Genomic DNA, 26,876 nt, shown 5'->3' with positions numbered 1-26,876 from the left:
CCTTATCATCATGCATGACTTCTACCTTATCATCGTGTACGACAACTCCCGCACACCACCTCTGCTGTGTGTCATAGTCAAGCCAACTTCCACCCTCCACCATTGTCATCTCTGCCAGCTTGCTACCTGAGCAGCCATCTCCACCTCCCTCTTCACCCCATTTTTGTAACCTCATGCAACCTCTCGTAGCCCCACCTCTCTTCACCTACAATCGCACCCACAACCAGGCAGCCACCCTCTTCTCTCGTCACCTGCCTGCAACCTCCGTCTCCCCCAATCTCAGCCCTTTCTGTTGGTACGTGTGTGTGGCCATGGGGTCTTTAAACGTGCAATATTTCTCTCTCTTATAATTTAATGCTTATCACTAAAAAAAAGAAGCTTTTTAGAGAGAGAAAGTGCCGTTATCTAACGGCTAGAAAGTAACCACCCACTTCCCAAGATTACACGGCCACGTTTTCTCAGAGATTTCAGCAGGAAGCCGAACGTTGGAGAACGGTCTCTTCCATCCCTCTTTAAGAAGGGTTTCATGGCCATGGAGAGGTACACAGAAATTTAAAGAGTTCTCAAAGTTCTGGTAAAAGCTTGATCTTTGCGATTGATAATCTCACGACACTGCCCCTAATCCTAGGAGTGGGTCCATCTCTTCCCTCAAGTTTTTCAACATTGGTATCAGAGCGGGTTGTGGAAGCGTGGTGGACTCGTAACCTACTGTTCTTAGGTTCCATTATTCATTTTTATTTATTTATTATTTAATTCTTGCTCATAACCCATAGGTCCCAGGATTGAAATCGATTATTTGGTTTCTCGTGAGTTTGTACTTTATTGAACAATATCTCTCTTAATTATTTTTTTTTATCAATTCTCTATTTACTCTGTTGAAATTTGTCATCTTTGAGAAAGTTGATTTCATAAGCTGTGAGTCAATTTATTATTTATTCGTTATTATCTCTAAGACAATTGTTCCATTGTTGGATTTATCTTATTGTTGTAAAAATTAGTTGAAATCCTTTGATATCAATTTGTTGCTATTTTCTCTGATAAATTATTATACCTTTTGCAAGTTAATAGGCGTACTTTGTTAAAGCAACAAAAGTAGACGCACTTTGATTTAAACCATCTTCACTTTTGATATACGTACTTTGTAAATAGGAGATTTCTATCGAAAGGTAGAGAGAAACAAATCACATATTTTTTATTCTCTTGGCCTTTATTTCTTGCTCATCATCAAGGTAACATATTTTTTTACTGTTGAAATTTTTTTTTTTTTTTTGTGCCAATGTGTAACCAATATATATTTTTTTAGGCGAAGTTTTTCAATAGAAATCGTTGTTGATTGTTATAAAAATAATAAATAAATAAATAAATAAAAAGTTGAAATTTTCGAGAGAGAAAGATAAAGACACACGTAATTTGCCGAAAATCAGTTGGCTTGCACTTTTCTTTCTTCCATATTTTATTGCTGAAAATTAGTGCATAAATTTATTGGATTATTGAAAATTGTTATGCACATAACAATTATTCAAGTAAAGGATGTTATGTCAATTGCATGCATTTTTTTTTTTTTGTGGCCTATAATTTAGGGATTTACTACATATTTTATTTGCATAATAATTGCCATTGCATTGCATAAGTATCCTATGCTTGGGTCTTTTTAAGTTAGAAAATTTCATGATCTTGATTTTGTGAATTCATTATTTCTATGATTATGCAATGCCATATTTTTGTTGAAAATATCAAAATATCATTGTAGACTCTCTCTCTGTGCTAAAACATATTCGTATATTTATGAAACTTATTTTTATGCAAGATTTGACATAAAGTAGTTGTTGCCTTACTTTATTAATTTTTTATTGCATCACAGCAATGCGAACATAAAGTGTTCGAGAAATTTTTTTTTTGAGGTCTCAGCTCACTGAGAGTCGGCAAACCTATTGAGTTAACTAGCAGGCAACCCTTTCTTAAACACAATTATTTTTTTTGTTTTTTTAACTTTTAGTTATTATCTAAAAATTTAAAATGGCATCTAGGCTAGTCATGTCAGAACTATCCAAACTTGAAAAACTCAATGGGACTAATTTTTCTATGAGGAAAAGAAAAATTGGATATATTCCTTTCAAGATATGGTAAATTATGTCCTAGAAACAGAACTACCAGTTTTAGAGCTTAAGGCCAATGGTCAAGCCAGAAGGCGACTTGAAAATGGTTAGAAGATGATAAAGTAGCTAGGACTACTATGTTGGGTTTTATGGAAGATGATTTAATTAGAGTCTTTGAGGATTATACCACAACTCATAGTATGATGGGCGCCCTATTTGAAAACTATGGGACCACTTTTGAGACCCATGTACAATTGTTGTTAGAAAAATACAATTCTTACAGAATGAAAGAAATGGACTCAGTGACCGAGCATGTCAATAAAATGACAGTACTCGCAAAAGACCTTGTTGCAGCTGGGAATCCAGTCCACGATTGCATGCAAGTGTCCATTGTCCTTAACAATCTCCCTCCATCTTGGAAGTCTGTTGTAATTACATTGAACCATTATGTACAAAGGATAATCATGTTAAATCTTCCCATGCATCTTAGTATTGAAGCTGAGAGAAGAATGAGGAAGAAGTCAAATGAGCTCTACTTTGCCCAAAGTTCGTCTTCTCAGATCCCAAAGAAACCTTTTAATTATCAGAAAAATATTGGGTATAAGGAAAATTGGAGAAATTTTAAAAATCAAAAGAATAAGGTTGAGAAGACCTATTTTTATTGTAAGAAAATTGGGCACATCAAGTTTAATTGTTATAAGATGAAAAATAAAAATAGGAACCAAAATAACAACCCTACTTGAAATAATCAAAATAAGAGAAAGACCTTGATCTGCATAGTCCTAGAATCAACAGTTGCCGATCGTGACCTGAGAAATTGGTGGGTCGACTCAGCCTCCACTCGACATGTCTCGAGGACCAAAGACGGATTCACAGAATTTGAAGAGATTGCAGCTGGTAACCAACTGATTTATATGAGAAATGACACCTACTGCGATATACTAGGTGTTGGTACTTTCAGTTATGTTTACTAGCAGGAACAAATCTCTTATTGACTGATACATTGTATGCAACCAATATGAAGTGCAATTTGATTTCTATCCCTAGGCTAGACGACAAGGGTTATGAAATAAGGTTCAGCTCTGGTCGGGTTACCGTTGTGAAGCATTCTAGAGCTTTGGTGTACGGTACTAAAATTGGCAATTTGTACAAACTGAATATTAATGAAAGTTCATCATTTTCTAGTTATATTGATACTTCGTTTGATGCTTTTATGTGTATGGATGATCCATATTTATAGCACTTAAGATTAGGACATATAAATAAAGATAAAATGAATTAAATAGTTTAAAGAGGCTTGCTCCCCAATTTAGGAGAAATTGTGTTCAAAATATGCGAGCCATATATTTATGGTAAATTTACTAAGAAGTCTTTTTCTAAAGGGAAAAAGTCTAGTGAACTACTTATTATTGTTCACTCTGATTTATGTGGCCCATTAAATGTAAATACACATAGAGGTATAGAATATTTCATAATATTTATAGACGATTATTCACGTTATGAATATGTATACCTAATTAGTAAGAAATCAGGTGCATTAGAAACATTTAAAGAATATAAAGCTAAGGTAGAAAATAAGTTAGGTAGACATATTAAAATTCTTCAAACAGATAAGCGAGGTGAATATTGCTTTGCCTTATTTTCTGAATTTTGTAAGGAGTATGATATAATTCACCAAACAACTATGCCATATACACCACAACAAAATGATGTTGCTGAAAGGATAAATAGAACTCTAATGGACATAGTTAGGTCCATGATGAGCCATTCAAATTTATCATCTCATTTTTGGGGTGAGGCTCTCAACACTGCAATATATATCATTAATCGTGTTCCAACTAAATCTATAAACTTGACTCCATATGAATTATGAACAGGTAGGAAACCTGACCTTACTATCTTGAAAGTTTGGGTTCTTGGGCACACGTACTTATACCACCATAAAATAGAGATAAATTACAAAGTAAAACTATAAAATGCTCTTTTATAGACTATTCAGAAAATTTTAAAAAGTATAGATTCTATATCCATGGTACTAGATCATTGGTAGAGAGTCATGATGCTCATTTCTTAGAAAATATAGAAGATATAAAAATTTTAAATAAGCCTATTGACTTATATGAAATTGATAAAGATAAGGGTCTGAAAGACCTTGTTTCTCAGACTCCCTCTACATTTGGTGAGAATGATTCAATTGAACCAAGTATAATAGATAGGCTGAAAAGAACTAGAGCCCCACCTACGACTTTAGAAGAATTTTATGTATTTATGAATTAAGATAATTACTCTTCAATGAGTGATGATACAATAGATGAATCTCGAAGCTACAGTGAAGCTATTAGCTCACATGACTCAGCTGAGTGGACTCAAGCCATAGATGATGAACTTGATTCTATTAAAAGAAATCAAGTCTGGGAGTTGGCTGACCTCCCTAAAGATAGAAAAGCTAGCGGTTGCAAATTAGTCATAAAGAAAAAGCTTAATGCAAATGGATCTATTGATAAATATAAAGCTAGGTTGGTAGCTATGGCTTTAACCAAAGGGAGGACATAGATTATGTAGAAACTTATTCTACAGTAGCCAAATTTTCATCTATTAGGATCATCCTTGCATTAGTTGTATATTATGATCTAGAATTATTTCAGATGGATGTCAAAACAGCTTTCTTAAATGGAGAATTAAAAGAAGATATATACATGAAACAACCAGAAGGATATGTAATTAAAGGTCAAGAAGACAAAATATATAAACTTAAGAAATCTTTATATGGTCTAAAACAGTCTTCTAGGTAATGGTACTTTACTTTTCATAATGCAATCATTGAAATTGGTTATATTGTCACTATATGTGGATGATATTTTGATAGCCGGTAATGATATTGGCATGATTAACCATACCAAATCATGGCTAAGTTCCCATTTTGAAATGAAAGATATGCAAGAAGCCTCATATGTATTGAGCATTAAGATAACAAGAGATAGAAGTTCAAGACTTCTATGTTTATCTCGAGAAAATTATTTAGAAAGTGTTTTAAAGAGATTTAAGATGGAAAATTGCAAGCTCATAGATATACCTGTTTGTAAAGGCTTGAAATTATCAAAGAAAATGTGTCCATTAAATGATAATGACAAAGTTGAAATAGAAATAATTACATATGCTCAAGCTGTAGGATGTATACATTATGTCATGTTGTGTACAAGACCTGATTTGAGTCATGCATATGGTATTGTAAGTAGATTTCAGAGTAATCATGGGATGACTCCTTGGTAAGCTGTAAAAAGGATACTCAAATATATTCAGAAAACTAAAAATTATAAGTTGTGCTTTCAGATTGACAACTTAGAGGTTACTGGGTTCTCTGATGCAGATTTTGCGGGAGACCCAGATGATAGAAAATCAACCTCAGGAATTGTATTCTTCTTTAGAGGTAGATGCATTTCTTGGTCTAGTAAGAAACAAGGTTGTGTAGCTCGGTATACTATGAAAGCCGAGTATATTGCTTGTAACATTGCTACAACTTATGCCGTCTGGATTAAGCGCTTCATAAATGATTTAAAGCTGGATATAGGCGACAGACCTTTTAAAATTTTTTGTGATAATCAAGCTGCTATTTCATCAATTAGAAATGGAGCTTATAGTTCCTAAGGTAAGCACATTGAAATTGATTATCATTATATTTATGATGTTATTGAAAATAATGAAATAACTGTAAGTTATTTACCATCTTCAGATATGATTGCAGACCCTTTAACAAAGGGATTGAGTGCAGAAATATTATCAAAGCACGTAGCTTTGATGGGACTTAGAAATATTTAAGTCAGGAACTCCCAAATGAGATATTTTTTGATGTCTTGATCATGAGAGGAAAACTTGCATTAGTGTGAAAAACCATGACATGACTTTGGATATTTTTTGTTATGAGATGTATAACTGCACTTGCGTGAAAACCTCACGACAAAAATATGCACATAAATGTTAAATTCATTAAGTGGTAAAGACTTAATAATATTTCAATTTATCTGGCCCTCATGGCCAAGTGGGAGATGTTGGTACGTGTGTGTGGCCATGGGGCCTTTAAACGTGTAATATTTCACTCTCTTATAATTCAATACTTATCACTAAAAAAGAAGGCTTCTTAGAGAGAGAAAGTACCGTTATCTAACAGCTAGAAAGTAACCGCCTTAGAGATTTCAAGAAGACGCCGAACGTTGGAGAACGAATTTCTCTATCACTTTTAAGAAACGTTTCATGGCCATGGAGAGGTACACAAAAATTTACAGAGTTCTCATAGTTTTGGTAAAACCGTGATCTTTGCGATCGATAATTTCACGAAACTGCCCCTAATCCTAGGAGTGACTCCATCTCTTCCCTCAAGTTTTTCAACACTTTCTTCCCATGCAGTCATCATCTCATCCGCCTCTTCCTCCATCTCCACCTCTTTCTAGTCTGCCACAATCTTTCACTCCTCAATCACAACGACCATCACTCTCCTGCTACAGCCACGTCCGCCTCTCCATCTCGCATCCCTACCTTTCTGTAGCCACGTTTGCCTCTCCATTTCGCATCCCTACCTTTGTTGCAGCCACCTGCCTAGTGCACTCAATCACTCCATTCACCGCCATGCTCCACCCTTTCCAATCTTTTTCACCCATCCTCTTCTCTAACTTGCAACTTCCACCTCTCACCATCGCAGCCTGCTCCCTCAGCTCTGCCGCCCTCTTTCTTCCCCATCTTCTCCGCTTCTGCCAGCCTCTCTTGCTCACCTGAAACTCCTATCCTCCTTGCTCTCTCTCTCTGATCACCTGCGACCAACCCTCCCTTTCCTGCCTGTAGTGCCCGACCATCCTTTCACTCTCCCATTCCCTTGTTCTTTCTCTCTTTAGAACCTTCAAACGAAACCCATTCTTCCCTTTTCGTCTTTCTCTTTTTGTTTGGGTTTTTCTGCAGTTTTGTTTCATTCGTTTCCTCACTCCATTTCATTCAAACCCAATTTCCAACTCTCTCTCTCTCTCATCCAAATAGTCTAATAATATACCCTCCCCCTCCCTTTACCAATTTACCATGCTTTTTATTTATTATTATTTCATTTTGGTCAACCTCATCCATTTATGTTATCTTAGTTTATCTTCATTCATTTCTTCTTATTTTTCCCTACCCTATTTTATTTTAGGTACTTTATTGATTTTATTGTCTTATCTTATTTTATCTCATTTCATTTTTATTTTAATTATTTATTTTACTTTATTTCATTTACCCCATCTCATTTTATTTTATTTTCTTTCATCCTTCTTATTTTATTTTACTTCACTTCATTGTATTTTTTTTTTAAATTTATTCCCTTCCCTATTTCATTTCACTTTAATTTCATTTTCTAATTTTATTTTATTTTTACTCTTTCATTTTTATTTTATTTCACCTCATTTTCTATTACCCTTATTTCATTATCACTCTTATTTCACTCTCGTCTCTTTTGGAAGACCTAGCAGAGTCAAGCTAGTCTCCACCTCCCCTCTTTCTCTCATTTGCTTGTTTGACCGGAGGGCAGGCTGTGCCACCGTCCTAGTCATGTCATCAAGCAATTTAGCCGTCGTGCCAGTCTAAGTTACCGTTCCTGTCTTGCTGCCGTGTCAGACTAGCCGTTGCGCCAAATTAGCCATCGTGCCAGCCTTGTTTTCGAACAGTATAGCCGTCGTGTCGGTCTGAGTTATCGTGCCCTTCTAGCTGCCACGTCAGACTAGCCATTACACCAGACTAGCTATAGTGTCAGTCTTGTCGTCGAGCAGTATAGCCATCATGCTGGTCTGAGTCACCGTGCCCGTCTAGTTGCCACATCAGACTAGCCATTGCGCCAGGATGGTCGGTGTTGGTTTTTTTCGTTGAGTAGTTAAGCCGCCATGCTTGTCTGAGGTACCGTGCCCGTCTTGCTACCACGTCAAATCAGTCAACGTACTGGTCTAGCCACTGTGCTAGCCTAGCCGTCGGGTTAAACTTCTTCTCTCACTTTCACTTCTCTTATCTCTTTTCTTCTCTTCTCTTCTCTCATTCTTCTTCGTCTCTTCTCTCCTTTGGAAGGTTTTAGCGAGAGTCAAGCCGACCTTCGCATTCTCTCTTATTTTTCTTCTTCTCTCCTTCAAAGACAAACACTTTATTTCTCTCTATCTTCCCCTTTTTTAATTCTTTCTTGTAAAATATGCACTGAGAGTCCCTTGTCAAGAAGATGTCGTAAGGCTGTCGATTTGACACAGATTCTCCTGTGTTATTTTATATTTCTTCCTTGAGTATACACACACATGTGCCCTCGACTTATAACGAGGTGGGGGCCTATGCCCCACTAGTATGTACTTTTAATATGTGTGTATGTGTTTGCAAGAAAGGAAAAAACATGTCAAGGGAGGCGATTTCAAACCGGCCACATGCCAGGGAGGCATTCCAACGTGATCTCAGAGGGCGCCCATGTGAGCTAGCCCGAGCGTGTCATGGGCCCACGTGAGGTAAGTACCTCACGACCTTAATTCCTCTCTCACCAGTTGGTACTCCTATCCATATCTTCTTTACACAGTTCTCGAGAGAGTGATCTCAAGTCCCGAGTCCATCTCCAACTCGAAACCACGCCACCAGATCAACCTGGGGGCGAAATCGAGGCACTTAACCACCCACTCTATCTACCTTTTCAAAGTTAACTCAGTTTTTACTAAGATTTGAGCAGATCTCATCCCAGAGATCAGTGTAGATTAGAGCATAAACAACTTATGGCATCCCTTTGGGTCATGGTTTTCATTTGCCCGAGCAAATCTTGAACTTGCTCTTTCAACTCATTGATGTGGGTTTGTCTATGTCATTCTAACTGATGATCTTGAGTGTTGGTGAAGGTTTTGATGGAAGACAAGGGGGTCATTGCCTAGTATCCCTTGTGAATGGTGTTTATAACCGGCTGGGTGAGTGTGGTAAGCCTTATCTTCCTCCCTAGGCAAGACTTGGATTGGCAAAACCTCGGAATTTTCAAGACTTTTTGGTAAGGCGTTTCAAAATAGTGGTTATCATTTTGAGTTTGGAAGACTTTAGGTATTTGTAGAATTGGAGGGAAGGCTTTGGGTATTTGCAGAGTCGGAGGATAATAGTGCGTGTACCTGGTCTGAGAAGTTAGGTGGGAATCACCTTCCTCCTTATAAGGTATTGAGGTGTGCAAGAACCTTTGTCTAGGTATTTCTTTAGTTTGGGCTCTTTGGGCAGCATCTGTCTTTAGAAAGGAGATTGGGAGATGGAGTATTTTCTTGTTATCAGGAGTATAGGTGACCACTAGAGTTTGAGGCAAGGGATCAACTGGTTTTTCTTCTTTTGGGATTCGCTCGACTTGAGTTATTATGGGGGACTGGTTCTTGGGAAAGCAGGGAAGATGATGAGATTTCTCCTTCATTGAATTTGATTCTACAAGGGGTAAAGACAAATTTGATTCTACAAGGGGTAAATGAAGTATCTTGCCTCCCTCTTTTCCTCTTGGAACATGCCCACCAATGACCTAGCCATATCTTCTCCATCCTCATGAGAAGAGGTACTGGCAGTCCTCATGGTATGGCTAGTCATAGCTTCTCTAAGTGGATCTGGCTTTGAAGGTCGCACTAGATCCATAAAATTGTATTTCGCATCGACATAATGCGACTTAGTAGCAGAGAAGGGTCTCTTAACCGCAAAGATCGTACCCTGCCTACTCTCGTGATTATGTTTGAAGCATTTATAGAGTGTGGAAGGAACCAACCCATGATCATGAAGCCAGGGCCAGCCAAGCAGGATATTGTAAGAGGTGTTAGTTTCAATAACGTGAAACATGGCATACTTATTTAAATCTCCGATCTTGAGCCAAACACAAACAGTGCCAGCTGGCTTTTCCCTGATTGGTTAAAGCATTGAACCATCAGATGTGTGGATTCTAAGTCTGCATCACTTAACCCAATGCAGGAAGAATCCTCCTTAGGATGAGGTTTACGGCTGAACCTCCATCTAACATGATCCGATTAATTGAGTGAGCATGTAGATCTCTGGTTACAAATAATGGCCGGTTATGATACTTTTCCCCCAATTAGAGGTCATCATCTGAGAAAGTGATGGCCATATGTGTAGTGAGAATTTCCAGATCTACTTTAATTGGCTCCACCTCTGTTTTATAAACTTCTGGACATGAGAGAGCCTGTATTAGAGCCATACGAAACTTGCTTGACGGCATTAGAGTATCATAAACACTCAAAAGAGCCGAGAGCTCCCGTAGATGCCCAATTACGTCATATTTGACCTTATCTTCATTTGGGAGAACAACTCTTGAGGTCACCATTGGTTTTGAAGGAATTGGAGGTGGAGTGGTTTTTGGAATTTTTGGTTGTATAGTATGTGATGGAGGTAAGGGAGTGACTCTTATTACGAGAGGCTCAGATGCAGGTGCAGAAGAAATAGGGGAAGGCTGGCTGGGTTGCACAATCGGGGTAGGTTTTGAAAGAATGGAGTTTGTGGTGGTTGAAGGGTTTTCTGGTTCATTGAGGAAGGTAGGAAAAGGATTTGGGTAAGGGACCAATGGTGGGGTGGCTGTCTATAAGAAGCGGTTGGTGGGTTTAGATATGGGACAAGTGGTGGCCCTGGATACTTGAGGAGTTTTGGCCGTTCAAGTTTTTTGTAAGGCTGAAGTTTTTTTCTTGATCTCAACTCTAGCTGATCCACCTCTACTGTTGCATTTCCCATGTTGCGCAATACCATATGGCATGCCTCTAAAGAAATTTTTCCCTTAGAGTCTTTACACTGATGCTTTCTCTTAATAGCAAAAGCCATGACATCTTCTACATTCAATAATCTTGCTTGTTGGGCAACCATCTTCTTCACCTATTTACGATGTCGTTTGCTGGTATTGCTAAGCTTAAGCTCTGCATCAAGGGCATCTAAATCCACACTTTCAAGGATAGGGTGGGGTATGTTGGGAAAAGAGGTTTGTAGGGAGTTAGAGATGGAAGCAGAAGAAGAAGAGATTAGGGAAATGGGGTGAGAGAAAGACTAGGGGGGGCGGGTAGGATTTAGAGAATTAGAGGAAGAAGGGTAAGGGTTTGACGAATTGCGTTTAGAAAAATAAGAGGTTGAGCTTTTGATTTGTCACTAATATTAGTCTCAAATAGTAACGTCTTCATTCATTGGACTTAATCGAGGATCTTTTTACATCGTAACCCTTATCGGATGTTTGCAGGAAATTTTTAAGGTCTTCACCCTGCATGGACCATTGAAGGGTATTTTTAGAGTCTTTGCCGTCATTGGACTGACCTAGAGGTGCTCTCAGAACTTTTCCCCCTTGTTGGAACATCCCAAACGATTTTAGGGACCAAATTTTCCTATAAGGTTTCTTGGCTTATTTTCTAACTCTCCCCAGCTAAAAGAATTTGCTTTGGGACAAAGTCATACAGAGTTGGAAGAGGATGAATGGGAGAAATAAAAACTTCTTCAATTGAAGGTTGTGGTAACCTTCTTCTTCGACGTTGAGCCTTTGAATGGGTTACCCTTTCCTTTTATTTTTAGCTGGTGTGACCTTACGAGGCTGATGCGGCATGGGTATAGCTCTTGCTTGCCGGATTGCCTCTCTCTTAAGACTCTTCATTAAATCCCGCCCATGATACACTTTTCAAGACCACAGGTTTAGGAGAGATCACTTCTTCAACCGTTACCGTTTGAGGAGACAATCCACTGGTCTCTTATGTTATGGCGGCGGCGAGTCAGTAACTTCCACATCACCATCTCATATAAGTTTCTCTAAAATTGCTTTGAGCCCATAACATTGAGTTAAATCGTGCCCTCTTATCCGATGATAGGTACACCATGACTCCCTTTTGGCATGAATGGTGTATCTTTCCTTTCTAGAGGAACATAGATGAATCATCTCTTGTGCCACTAGCATGTCAAAGATAACAGGATGGAATTTTGAAGATATTTCATCTCGATGTACCCCTTGAAATTGCCCTTCAATAACTGTAATTACATTTGCGGTTTCAGCTGCTTTAAATACTTTCTTAAGATTCCCGAGGTGAACCTGTCCTCTTTGAATTAAAGCCTCAATGTGATCCTTGATATGGAAGCAATCCTAGACCGGATGACTCAGCATTCGATGGTAAGTGCAATAGTTCTTATTGTTGTTAAGTCCCAATTGATCTGGTCTTTTAGGCTCTGGTAATAGTATCATCCCTTATTCTAGTAGCATGTGAAGGATGGTTGGGACCCAATCCCTATGAAAATTAAACTACTTGCTCATCCTTTGCTCGAATGAGATGGGTTGATAGAGGTTTGGAGGTGGGGGATGTTGTAGAGTATTTTTACAAGCTTGTATCCTCAATGCAAATAATGTAGAGGCCAATGGTAACACCTAGACTCACAGGTACCAAAAATACCTGTGGACTACGGAAACCCTGACCAAATAAGCCTTATTTTGGAAAGCCATGATAGAGACATCATTTCACTCCCAGATTGAGCATGTGAGTCGCCATGATGATCTAAGGATCCCCTCCAAGTTTCAGTCAAATCAGATGTAAATGGACGAGATAGGTACAAAATCCGTTTTTAGCTTGAGCTCGTGTCATGCTATGATGCACCATACTTGGAACTGTACTCTAGATACCTCTAGTTACTATGGGACCACTGCCAATGAATTCAGAAGGCCGAAAACAATCACCGTACCAAGTTTCATCCCAATCCGACCTAAAAAGGGCAAGTTTCTAGTATGATACAGTACACCATAACTAGAGCTCTACTCTAGAGACCTCCAGTGCTTGTGGGACCACTGCCAATGGATTCAAGAGGCCGAGAACAACCTCTATGCCAAATTTCAGCTCATTCCAACCTTTTTAGGTAGTATTTCCCAAAAATAATAAAAGTTGTACTATTCACTTCATCTTCTTGAACCAGTTACTATTTATAGTAACTGCTTTTTTGTTTTTTTTGAAAAAAAAAAAGGTGAAACTTTGAAGGCCTCAATCTCCCTCGTCTTGAATTGGATCGTTCTCAAATTTGGATATGTTGTTCTTCTCATTGAACCCTTTGATTTAATGGGTGGAACTCACCATAGACGTCACGGTTTGGGAGAAATATTAGAGAGAAGATCATCGAAATCCATAAAAATGTATAATTTTACAATCACGTATCTCCGCACTCAAGGGCTTGTAACCTGAGATTCCGGACTCCTATGGCCTCAAGACTAGATCCGTTGCAGCTTTAACTCAAAGAGCTTCAATTTGAGTACTTACTCGCTCAAAATAGAAATCGGGAAAGTGTTTTATTATGGTGTACAAAAAGAGGCACTTTTTCGGTGGCCAGAATCCCATTTTCTGGCCACCTCCCCAATTTAGAAAGTGATCATTCGACATCAAAACGAATAGATTTTTATGGAAAAATGACTGGTAACTAGGGTAAACTTCCCATCGATTTATGATAAAGAATGTGACCCGAAATGACGAAGAACAAGCAAGATAAAGAGTTCAATATCGCATGTTTATGGGTTTGGCTGGATTTTGAGAACACACTCAAAACTCCGCCCCAACCCTAATAATGCATACAAAAACAATCGCCACGTCATGACGTTATTATTTCGGTGGTTGATCGTCAGAAAACCCGTCAGAAGATGCCCAAAAGAGCCTCAAACAACAAGCAAACCATGAGGCCCCTTTTTAGGAACTATTTATTCATTTTCGTGAAAGTTATGAGGGGCAAAAATGTCATTTTTTGCATAAAACGAATTTCACTTTTATTAAAAAAATATGTATTTTAGTTTACTTTTCTCTATTACCCCATGTTTGGGGTACTTTCGATGTAAGGTCTTTTCATGCCATTTGCAACTAGAAGGTGAAAGGAGGTAACAAATTATTAAGAAAAGCTTTGTGCTAGCTTTTTCTTTGTGTATGTGGTTAGGTGCCTCAATCTCGCCCTCCGGATCAAGATGAATAGGCGGCACGTATCTCGGGTTTCTAGTGAACTCGAGATTTGCTATCGCTGTCTCAAAACCTTGCCCAAGAGCGAGGGTAGGTGTACCAATCGATGAGAGAGGAATTTAAGGTGGGTTTGGGACTCACTCGAGCTGGCTCACATGGATGCCCTCTTAGATCATGTCGGAAAGCCCCCCAGCTACTTTCGCTGGTTCCGAATCACCTCCCTTGACTTATAATCTCCTTGTTTTTCTGCACAACACTTCTATGGTTAATTTGTAAGACAAGTGGGTCGAAGAGACCCACCCTTGTTTTAAGGCAATGCACATTCATGTGGCAAAGAATGTGAGAGGTTGGGATGATGGAGTGCAAGTTTCGAGCAAAGGTCGGAAAAAGAATAAAACTCGATGAAGGGATGAGACTAGCTTGATAGCCGGATACTGACCGACTTGGAGTGGTAGCAAGACGAGCATGGTGCTGAGGACCAGCACAACAGCAAGACTACTCAAAACCGAGGCCAATATGAAGAGAAGGCACGAGATGGCGAAGAGGGTCCTGATGACGCTAGGAGTCGCCACCCATGATTGTGGAGTAGCAGTGTTAGGGCCTTTAGACAACGCTAGACACTACTGCTCATGGCTTGCGGGGAAGCAGGGAACTACGGATGGTGCTAGGCATTGTCAATGGCAACATAAGAAGGCAGCACACCCTTACGTGGGTGGCAATAGCCTCTCGTGAAGCCGCACGGCGAAAGCCATTTACGAAGCACGCGATGATAGTTCTCATGAGGCGCACGACGATAGGCGTGGGACGTAGGGGGGAGCTGCGATGAGCACTGAAAGCACTGAGGAGGCTCGCGGACGGCGATTGGCACCGTCCACGGGAAGAAAGCTCGCGGGCAGTGATAGGCATTGTCGAGACCTCTCGCGGGCGGTGATAGGCATCGCCGTCTGTGATAGGCGCGCAACAGGGGAAGACCCCAGTGGGCGACAATGAGTTTCGCCATCTGCACTCTCCACTGAGGCGTCGAGGACGCGTTTGCGAACAACGATGAGCAGCACCACCTACAAGCATCGCTGGGGGGAGAGATGAAAGAACAGAAGGAGAAGGAAGCTCACGCATGGTGTTGCCATCGCTATGCGCGACCTGTGAGACCACAGGAAAGGCATGCACGACACTGCCACTGCCATGCATGACCTCTGAGGGAAGCTCAGATGGAGAAGAGGAAGAAGAAGGAGAGGAAGAGAGCGAAGAAGAAAAGAAAAAGAAGAGAGAGAAGGTTTACCTTGAGCCAAGGGGTATCGGTCTAAAAGTTTCTCTCACCTTGCTCTCTCTCTCCAAACGTGACACAACAATGAGAAGAAAGAGAAACTTTATTAAGTAAAAACTCTCTCTTTGTGTATTATGTGTGTGTGTATGTGTGTATTGCCCCCTGCGTAGAATGATGGTACATGGTATACATAGAATTTTCTCCAAACATGGGTGGATGATCAAAAGTAACCCTAATTGCTGAAAATTAATATTAAATTGAATTAAAAGAAATTAGAAAATAGGGTGAAAAATGACATATCTGTCCCTTCCTAACAATTTGTGGAATTTCAGAACAGTCCTTGTGTTGCCCTAGAGCTTGTGTGATATTGCATCGATGATCTGGGTCATTTTGATACTAAGTTGATCAAAAGATGATTGGTTTCTTGTGATCTTGCATGGATGATTGTTTTCTTGTGATCTTGCATGGATGATTGTTTTCTTGTAGGGCATGCTCATGTAACTTGAATTTTGGTTGAATCTTGAAACTTTGGATCGATAGTGTGCTTGTTCCTTGATGCTTTTATATGATTTCTTTACTAGATCACACTAAGCATACCGTTACGATCGCATGGCAGCAAACACAGCTCGATTTCGTGTCCGAACGAAGATTTTGCAACTTTGGAATTTTGGCAGGAATCTAGAATTCTAACAATGAAATTTACAGTCACTTCGTCAGCTTTGTGTGCAGAATCCAGTCGTTCATCATGTACGGTGTTCGGGTCAAAGATAGCTTGAGACCTTACGTACGCGATAGAATTGTTTTCGTGTCGATTGGGCTCGCGAGCGATGTGATTTGGCCGCTTGAACAAGGCACGATGCTGCTGATTTTTCTGCACTTTCTTCACGGATCAGCAACTTATCTCTATCTTTTCTTTGTGCTCAGGCGTCGTCATGGGACGAGCCACATATCAAAAATCTCGTCTTGATGAGATGAATACACTCACAAAATTTGGGCTTGACCCGACCTCGGATGAGTGGGATATAAGCATCAAAATTCACTGGTCGTGACTGTCCCTTCAATGGTGTGGAGTTGCAGGGTGGCCGCACAAGAATAGTATGCGGTTCCTCCTGTTTCACTCTTTTTCCAATAACTTCTTTCTGTAGTGTCCCCTGGGGGTTTTCAACTATATCAAATTCAATGGTGATGGTCCCACAGCGAATTGAGATACCGAAAATGTAGCTCTAGTTATAGGGTCTGTTTCACGGTGTTAGAGGCTGATTTTGCTGGAACTGTTTCTCAGTTTGCACTGACTTAGACATGTCAGAATGCGATAAAACTTGGCAAGAGACTTTTGAGAGACCTCATAAAGATCTTGGCCAGTTTTGGGGCTGTTATGAGACTGTCGAGATTTCCACTGTTTGCTAGGCATTTATTGAGCGGGGGCCCCATGTTGATGAAAAATATCTTTCAACAGCATGCTCCACCGAATGTTTTGCTTCAAGAGAATCGAGAAGTGCAATCATTTGGGAAGTTTGAGGAATCTTGTCGAAGTCCTCACCCTCAAGGGACTATTTGCGATTCTGAAGCGTGAGGCTTTTGTAGGGACCTCCTCGGACAGAATCAGACTTACGCGGAGGCCAAGTGCTATAAATCTTTGGTCGACATTGTTCGCTGCTACACTAGGTTTTCTTTTGATATTCAAGGTATCTCTGTAGGTCCTGTCTAGAGCGGTCTAGTAGGGGGCTTCTAACCTATCTCGAAAATCTGGGCCCATGCTGTCTAGGGGATTTTGACGAGGAGTACTCTGAAGTCTCTGGCAGTTTAGACCCTGACTTTGTCAGTTTCTTACCTTCATGATGGTCTTTAACATTCCGGAGGGATCTTTTGGTCATCATCCTCACCCTCAAGGACTCTTGTTGTTGTTGATGTTGGAATGTGGGAGATCTTATGCGGCTCTCACTCCCTGATGAGCCAATTTGTGTTGTGATTGGATGCTAGAATTTGAGGATTTTAGGTAGACCTCATTAGCTAAGCTTGTGATTGTTTGGAAATTGAGTGTCAGCTGAGGAGGTGGTAGTGCGTCAACCTGTTTTGTCGGTCCAAGTGCCCTTTCGCGGGTTTTCACTTGAACATGGGAAATGGCGCCGTAAACCTCGTGGTCATGTCTACCCTTGTCATCTGTTTTTTCTCACGATGCCCTTTCGAAGTTTTCACCATGTCGGGTTTTGTTTTCGTGGAACTCTTTACTCATGGTTTCGTGACCATGCCCGTCCGTCATTTTTACTCATGGCATTCTCTTATCCAGGTGTACACCATGCCTGTTTATCATGTGAAGACGTGTTTTTAGGGTTGTGCCTTTGAGACCTGTGCGAAGCCTTTTAACGTCATGCGGTCAGGACATGCACTATAGTTTAGGGTCATACAACTAGATCGTATGGTGATGAATGACAATCTGTAGAGGCCATGGAATGAGTATGGTGGTAGTTATAACTCACTTTCGGAAGATGGCACAAGACTACCTATGAAGGAAGAATGGTGGGTGAAGAATGGTAACCCACTAGTTGACGGCGAATATGGATTGTGAAATGGTTCGCCGTTTTGTGAGCATGGGTAACACTCACTGGGGGAATGATGGATGGTGTGCACACATGAACGGGTCGGTTAGGGAAGGCATGCGTGAAGATGCACGTAAAGGGCGTGTGCACGTATGTGGACTCACTAGGGACGTAATGAAGGTGGTGTGCACACATGAATGGGTCGGTTAGGGAATACGTGTGTGAAGGTGCACTTAAAGGGCGTGTGTCTGTCATGCCTCCTGAACCTAGGCAAAGCAGTTTAACGTCATGCGGCCATGATGTGCATTATGGTTTAATGTCATATAGCTTGGACCGCAGTTATGCAGTATAAAGTCATGCAACTAAGACTGTGTAGTTTAAGGTCGTGCAACTAGACCTCCGCTACAGTTTAAGGTCATATAGTTTGGATCGTGGTTGTGCAGTTTAAAGTCATGCAGCACGGACCATGCAGTTTAAGGTCGTGCAACTGGACCTCCGCTACAGTTTAAGGTCATATAGTTTTTAGACCGTGGCTGTTCAGTTTAAAGTCATGCAACACATACCAGAGTGTGGGTCATCGTGTAGGTGAAGCTGCATGGGGGATAGGTCTACGGATAGCCATCTGACTATCTAGGAATAAAGATAGTCAAGGCTATACACAAGCAGATAGATTTAGATGAAGATGGTGGCCATACAAGGAGTGGTAGGTGTAAGCAGACTTCTCTAGGGATTAAGAGGGTAAGTGTGACTCCAGGGGGATAATGAGTAATGGTATACATGTAATTCCGCTAGGGATGATGGAAGGAGCACAGGTTTAACCCCACTAGGGATTGAGAAGATAAGAATATCCTTGACTCCATGGGGATAGTGGGTCTCAATAGGATGTGACTCTCGCTGGGATGTTGGTGCGAAACAAACCTATTGGGGATTAAAGGGGTAGGAATGACCTTTGCATACATTTAACTCCACTGAGGATGCTGATGAAATACACCTTTGCAAAGAGGTGGTTCATCTCTCGGACCATTTACAGTTTTAGGGTCTTATAGTTTGGACCATGGCGATGCAGTTTAAAGTCTTGCAGCTAAGACAATGCAATTTAAGGTTGTGCTACTAGACCTTCTCTACAGTTTAAGGTCATGTAGTTTGGACCATGGCACTAAGCCTTTTAACGTCATGCGGCCAAGACATGCACTATGGTTTAAGGTCATACAGCTGGACCATAGTCATATAGTTTTGAGTCGTGCGACGATGACTAAGCAATTCAAGGTCGTGCAGCTAGACCTCCACTACAGTTTAGGGCCATATAGTTTAGACCATGGCTGCGCAGTTGATGGTCATGCAGCACGGACCATAGCTATTGTGAGGGAATGCGACTCCATAGGGAACATAGCCATCACTGGGGACTGGACTCCCTGAGGAGTGAGGCTGTAGTGCAGGGAATGAACTTTCCGAAGATGCGGGACAATGGTCCAGATGGGAGTGTCATGGCATGCGTGTGGCACTAAGTGTCGAATGGTGCGCGTGGCATTGGGCCTAGATGATGTGCGCATGGCATTAGGTCCCTTGGTGAAGCGCTCGGCAATAGCCCCTGACGAAGCACGCGACGCTAGCCCCCTGATGAAGCGCACAACGCTAGCCTTGACGAGGCGCAAGGTGATAGCCCTATGACGACGCAAGCGGCGATGACCTTTGAGTGAAATGCGTGGCGATGACCCTTTTGGGTCTTAGGCTTGACCCGCTCCGGTCTGGTCTTAATGCCATCAAGAACTGAGGACTAGAGTGTCATTTCATATTTATCAAGGGCAGTTTGCGGCACTACTGAGTATAAAAGGGGAAAAACCCCATTTTACTATTTTACCAAAGGGTAAAACAATTGAATAGGTTTAGAGAGAGAGAGAGAGCCAGAGCTTCTGGTAAGAGATTTTCGGTGACAACTTCCCGGCCAAAATTTGAAGAGATAGGCGATTAGGAGCTTTTCTGGCAAGCTTCAGGCAGTCGCAAAGCTTTGTACCATGATCGTGAACATTTTCGAGGAGTGCCAAGGTTCTCTAAGGAGGAAACATGGCTTCTCAGAGCCTTAGCGGGTTTTGAAAAGGTGCTTTGCCGGAGCTCGAGTGTTTCTCCGATAGTTCTGTGGCTACTGGCAAGGTTGTAGAAGGTTCAGGGGGCTCTGTCGATCCTCTAGTTGTTAGAGGAGAAGGAGGAGCTGCAGTAGTGGACTCACCAAGAACTCAGTTGAATTTCGATGAGTTTGTGGCGAACGGTTGAAGTGGGAAACCAGGGAGAAGGGAAACGCGCAGTGTCACAGGGCAGCTTTCTGAGGATTCCAGTTGTTTTCTTCTAACTGCAGTAACAAGTAGAAAGTGGGGAAGGGTTTTTCGGTGAACAGGAGTAAGTTCTCGGCTAGAAGGGCATGCCCAAACTATGAGGGACGCACATGTGGCACATTTGAACAGCTGGAGTGCAGGCATTTCTAGACGACGATTCCTTCTTTTGGTTACGAGATGGCGATAACCTTGCTTTTTGGGCACGATGATACCATCTCAGTGAACAGACGGCGATAGTCCTAACCTTTGCTGTGAGACGGCGATAGCTTGTCCTTCGTGCACGATGATACCATCTCAGCGGGTAGACGGCAATAGTCCTACCCTTAGCTGCGAGACGGCAATACCTTGCCAGCATTACACCCTAAGTGCCCAGCCTGCGATACGCCTTTGTGAGCGTCGTCCCTTCCCGACCGCCTAGAGTTCTTTTCCAGTGAAGCTTCTGATCTAATGGCTGAGTCTTCAGGCGCCATTCTAGATGTGAAGAATCTCCCACGAGGAGGGAAGCTTGATACTGACGAAAGCTTGGTGAGAGGTGAGCCAATCTGGCTTACTGAAAGCTTGTGTGAACCAAGGTGGCCCTTGAGTGTCACCTTTGTGAGTGACCCCTTTCAGTTGGTGACGAGGGAAGATAACGATGGAAATGGGAGTATAGAGGAAGGGGTATGCTTTCTGCATTGCCTACACCTAAACATAGCTTGTAACAAGAACTTGTCAACTCTAGGCAAGCGAATGGTAGAAACCCCGGGCATGAAATGGTCTTCTGGTGGCTTGCGGGTACAAGGGGACCACCAGTACTTGAAGGGGTACTCCTCATGGACCATGAAAGTTCTGAGGCATTTTCGAAATACTTTGAGACGGGCTTCCTTGCCGGCTGCTATCCAGTGCTCGGTAGGCTACTATAACCGTTGCTCAAACACAGTCAAAGTGCTGTTGGAAATTTGGAGCCATGTTAGCAACACATGGCTGCTTGGTCATGGGGAGGCAGGGATGTCGCTGATGGACCTACACTTCGTTGGTGGGTTTCCGCTCCTTGGTGCTATGTATGACGAGTTTATTCCCTCAGACTCAGTCATTTTTGGAAGGGGAAAGGTAGGCAAGGAAGCCCCACCGGCTGGGCATCAAGAATTGTTCGGGATCTACTAACGAATGTATGATGAGCCCAAAAGTGGGCGAGTCACCTTTGCCAAATAGGTAGCATTCTTGTACGACAACTATACAGTTGAAGCTGGTCCGTCGCCAAGAAAAGAAGGGAAGGAAACCCCACCAATTTTTGAGTTGTAGAAGGAAAATGAGCATATCTTCTTAGCAGCTTATTTGGTGCTCTTCTTATGTAAATTTTCCTTATCAGGAGGGGCAGACGTTATTCGTCCTGACATATTCGTCCCGACACCTTTTACGTGATAAGGGAAGGAGTATGCACTCGCACAGCTCATTATGTGCAGTATTTATCATGGTCTGGGAGCCATTTCCAGGGGGAGATAGTATCAAGGGGATGAAGGAGGGAATGGCATCTCAGCATTCTAGTTACATCATTACATGGATCTCCTCAACGTTTACGTGGTCTTGTGGCTAGGAAGAAAAAATAAATAAAGCTAGAGGAAATTTTTTGAATGTTGTCCTTATCGCTTCTCTTAAAGTACAACATTCGATGGGGCATACTGTTTGAAGACATTTTTCAGCACCATGGGTCGCTAATGCGGAATAAAACAGAGAAGCCGGTCAATACAACCTACAAACAGTGGAAATTTTGACAGTCTCATAATGGCCCCAGAACAGTTCATGATCTTCTTAAGGACTCCAAAAAGTCTCCTACCATGTTTTGTTGCATTCTGACATTTCTAAGGCAGTGCAGACTGAGAAACAGTTTCAGCGGAATCAGCCTCTAGCACCCTGAAACGAACCCCTATAATTGGGACTCTACTTTCGGCACATCAAACAACTATGGGACCACCGCCACTGGATCTGACATGGTTGAAAACCCTCAAGGGACAAATTTCAGCTTAAACAGACACTCCAAGAAGAAGTTATGGGTAAAAGATCAAAACAGGAGGAGCGACACACTATTCCTATGCGGCCACCCTGCAACTAAACTCCATTAAAGGGACATTCATGAATGGTGATTTATAATGCTCATATCTCACTCGTCCGAGGTCAGATCATGCTCAAACTTATTGGAACACGTTCGTCTCATTGAGACGAGTGTTTCGATATGTGGCAAGCCCCGTGATGATACCCGAGCAAAGAGAAAAGCTAGAGAGAAGTTGTCGATCCGTGAATAAAGTTGCAGGCAAATCAGCAGCGACATGCCTCGCTCGAGCGGCAAAATCACGGTGCTCACAAATCAGATCAACATGAAACTAATTTCATCACGTGCATATCGTCCATGGTTATCGCTGGTCCAAACATCGCGCATGATAAACGGTCAGATTTCGCACACAAAGTTGATGAAGTGGATGCAAATTTTGGCCCCGAGATTCCAGATTCTGGCCAAAACTCAGAAGTTGTAAAATCCTGGCCCGGGCACAAAATCGAGCTACGTTTATTGTCATGCAACCATGACGGCGTGCTCAATGTGATCCAAAGAAGAAATCACTGAAAAGCATCAATAAACGAGCACACTATTGATCCGAAGTTTGCGAGATTTATCCAAATTTCAAGTCACATGATCGTGGCTTAAAAACACGATCTATGGCTCGAACTTGGTATCAAATCGATCGCCATACCGATCCCTACAAGAAAACAATCATCTTTAGGACAAATGGGCACCAGAGCAACTCCGGATCATCTATGAAAGATCACGCACGTTCTAGGGCAGCAGTAGGGACTGTTCTGGAATTTTTCCAATTGTTAAGAAGGGGCAAATCGGTCATTGTGCACCCTATTTTCTTATTTCTTTAATTCAATTAAATCTTAATTTTCAGCAATTAGGTTTAATTTTGATCAATCCACCCATGTTTGGGAAAAACTCCATATATATCACGTACTATCATTGTACAAAAAAGAAAAAAAAGAACTTTGCTTAATAAAATTTTCATCTCTTCTTATCGTTGGGTCAAGTTTCGAGAGAGACAGGAAGGAGAGAGAAACTTTTAGGTCGGTACCCTTGGGCTTAAGGTAAATCTCTTTCTCTCTCTTCTCTTTTTTCCTTTCTCCTTCTCTTTCTTCTTCTCTTTCTTCTCCTTCTCTGAGTTTTTCTCAGATATCATGCACGGCAGTGGCAGTGTTGTGCATGCCTCTTTTTTTCTTTCCTTTCCTATGGTTTCGTAGGTCGTGCATGGCGATGGCAGCACCATGCAAGAGTTTCTTTCCCCCTCTCTTTATTTGTCTCTATCTCTCAATGAAGTTCGCAGACGACGCTGCTCATTGCTGTCTGCAGGCGTATCCTCGGTGTCTCGCGTAAGCGCAGACGACGATGTCTATTGTCGACCGTAGGTCTTGTTGCGAGAATATTGCAGATGGCTATGCCTATTGCCGCCCGCGAAGGATTGCAGCAATACTTATTACCGTCCGCAGGCTTCTCTATTGCAGATGGCGGTGCCTATCGCCGCCCATGAAGGGTCGCGGTGATGCCTATCGCCATCTGCGAGCTTCTTTCTTACGCCCTGTGCCTATCGCAGACAGCAATGCCTATCGCCACCCTCAAAGGATCGTGGTGATGCTTATCACCATCCGCATGCTTCTTTCATGCGCTCGGTGCCTATCACCGTCCGCAGGCTTCTCTCACATCCCACGTCTATCGCCGTGTGCTTCGCAAGAAGCTATCGCCGCTAACAAAGGGATGTGCTGCCCTTTCGTGTTGCCAATGGTGATGCGTAATGCCGTCTGAAGTTCGATGCCTCCCCCTTTCACCATGAGCAGCAGTGTTCAGCGCCGTCCAGTAGCCGCAACACTATTACTCCATGGCCGTGGGTGGCGATATTAACGCCATCGGAACCCTCCCTCTTCGTCATCAGGCGCCTTCTCTTCGTTCTCTTTTCTCCTCATTCTTGCTTGACTAAAAATGACAGACTCAGTCTAGCACTGTCATAGCGGTCTGGCTGTCGACCAGTATTATCGTCGTGCTGGTCGTGAGTATCATGCCCGTCTTGATGCCACACCAGATTAAGATAGTCATATCAACCTTGGTTTCGAGTAGTATTACCGTTGCGCTGGTCTGAGTTACCGTGCCCATCTTGCTACCACTTCGAGTCGGTCACTATACTGGCCCAGCTATCATGCTAGTCTCATCCCCTTATCAAGTCCTCTTCTCTTTTCTTTATTTATTCGAACCTCTTCTTCATTACCATAATTTCTCATCTTCTCTATGAATGTGCATTTTCCTAAGACAAGGATGGGTCCTTTAGCCCACTTGTCTTACAAGATAACCATGATAGTATTGTGTAGAAAACAAGGAGATTGCAGGTCAAGGGAGGCTATTCTGAACCAGTTGAGGGGGCTTTCCGTTGTGAACAAAGAGGGCACCCGCGCGAGTTAGCCCAAGTAAGTCACGAACCCAGGTGAGGTTGGTCCCCACCTCACGAATAAAATTCATCTCTCTCTAATTGGGCACCTGTCCTTATTCTATGAACAAGGTTCTCGAGACAGCGATCTCAGGTCACGGGTCTTCTGAACCTGAGACATGTGTCACCTGATCACCTAGATCCGAGGAGGCGAGATCGAGGCATCCGACCAGATGGTTGCGTAGCTGTTCCTACAAGTGCGAGCGCATTGTAGACAACCACATTCATAACGGTGCTTATATGAATATGCGTGTTATCATATTATATTTTTCATTTGTCATGAATTATTTTCCATTACTACTCTAAGCTAAACTAGAGTTATATGCAAAACAAACTCTCCCTATCTCATGTCTTCTATGTATGCGGACCCTCGTTGCATAATTACTCATTATTCAGTTTTGGAGTTTCTTGTATGAGATAGGTGTGAATAGAATAGTACTTTTTTGTATTGATTGTTACAGGTTTTGAAAACTTGCTTCATGTACTATAGTGATTGTTATAGGTTATTGATCAATGGGGCTGCATGAATTGAAAAACGTACTTTCAAAATAGTTTTTGGGATTTTGATTTTGCACATGTTATTTATTAATGCAGACATATATTTGACATGGAATACTGTTAAAAATCCAGGATGTTGTTTCAATTAGTCTACCAAGTGGCGATGTTTACACGCACATCAATTGGGCTCCTGAACATGATAAAATTATATTCGAAACTATGGTGGAAGTGGGTGCTATGAACCTTAAAAAGGACTAGAGAGAAATATCTTATATTATGCATGAAGCGTATGGGACTATATTCACCATAGACTGACTCAAATCTAGGGTTGATGGTTGAAGTTTTTGTATAGAAATGTTAAAGAACTCCTTGATCAAGCTGATTTCCAATTTGATGAAGGTACGAGGAAGATATTTTGACCCAGTTGAGAGGAGTATATTCAAGGTAATGAAGTAGCTGCAAGGAGGTTCGGCATTGTTTTACCACCTCTGCACCTCATGGACCTGGTTTTTGTATATGGCGTGGAATAGTGCAATCTATACAATATGTTTAAAATGATGGACTCTTGGCCTTCACATCCATTTAATATTGAACTACTAAGATCTGAAATGAAATAATTTTGTTGTGGTTTGAATTTGAGCATAGTAGATTGCAAGTACTTAACTTATATAGAAGGAACTGTATGAGTTTTGATGTATTATTTGGATACAAAAAAGTAGGCAACAATTAACTTCAATTCACATCTAATTTTGTCCACTCTATATCCCTTCTCTTCTCCCTTTTGGCTTTCTCTCATTGTGATTGTGCTACCATTTATTTTAATAATTAGAAATTTATTACAAACAAAATTCAATTTTCTAAATCTCCCATTCAGAGAGAGAGAGAGAGAGAGAGAGAGAGAGGGGGGGGGGGTCTTTTGGTTGATTGAGAATCAATAACACTTTTTAATCATGTTGAGAGAACCACAATTTTTGTTTAGGGAAAATTATCAAAATATGTATCCCTTAAAAAATCGATCATGTGTTTTTGTGATTGATGTTTTGCAATTAAATATAACATTACCAGTAGAAAGTTTAATAGTTCATCTAATAGAAAGCAAAAAAAACATAAAGCGCAGGGGGGGGGGGGGTGTCTTAATGGGCTAGGCTACGCTAGCAAAAAAAACAAAAAACGCGAGGGCGGGGGGAGGGTATCTTAATGGGCTGGGCTAGGGTAGGCCCAGGCCTAATAGATTCTTTTTTGGCCAGGCCGGGCTTTAATATTACGTATTTGGGGGTGGGGTGGGCTTTTCGAATACAGTTTCGGGCTGGGACAGAATATTTCCGTGATTTGCCTGGCCTCAGGCCGGCCCAGCCCAGTAGCAGCCCTACACCCCTTCCGCCAATTATTTTGAAAGAAATTGGAATTATACCTATATGGTTGTGATTCTAATTTTTTAAATTTTGGACACTTTTTATGGAAATTAATTTCGAAGGCAAAGAGATTTGTGAATCTTGTTACGAACCAAACATGAGAAAAAGTTATGTTATAAGAAAACAATTTTTAAAAAACCATCTTCATGCGAACCAAACGGAGAAATCAAGTTTCATATTCGTATTATTAAGGAATGGAACTATTTATAAATACCAGTATTTCTATTTTTCTTTATAAATAAATATGGGTGGCGTTCACCTAGCCCATGAATGCTAGAAGATCAAATATGTTATTGTAATATTT

At 41.4% G+C, this 26,876-nt stretch overlaps 1 long non-coding RNA gene across 1 annotated transcript; it reads left to right on the top strand.

Moving 5' to 3' along the window:
* On the top strand, nucleotides 1-25,916 carry LOC148780097 (uncharacterized). The gene is made up of 2 exons (XR_016042844.1): nucleotides 1-718; nucleotides 25,293-25,916. It is a non-coding gene; the product is annotated as an uncharacterized LOC148780097 (long non-coding RNA).
* Nucleotides 25,917-26,876: the final 960 nt, after the last annotated feature.

This window comes from Amborella trichopoda, chromosome 10 (assembly GCF_054954075.1).
Source record: "Amborella trichopoda isolate Santa Cruz 75 chromosome 10, AtrichopodaSantaCruz75HAP2 v2.0, whole genome shotgun sequence".
Classification (NCBI taxonomy): domain Eukaryota; kingdom Viridiplantae; phylum Streptophyta; class Magnoliopsida; order Amborellales; family Amborellaceae; genus Amborella; species Amborella trichopoda.
The sequence above is the reverse complement of the archived record's forward strand: the minus strand, read 5'-3'. Positions and strand labels throughout refer to the sequence as shown.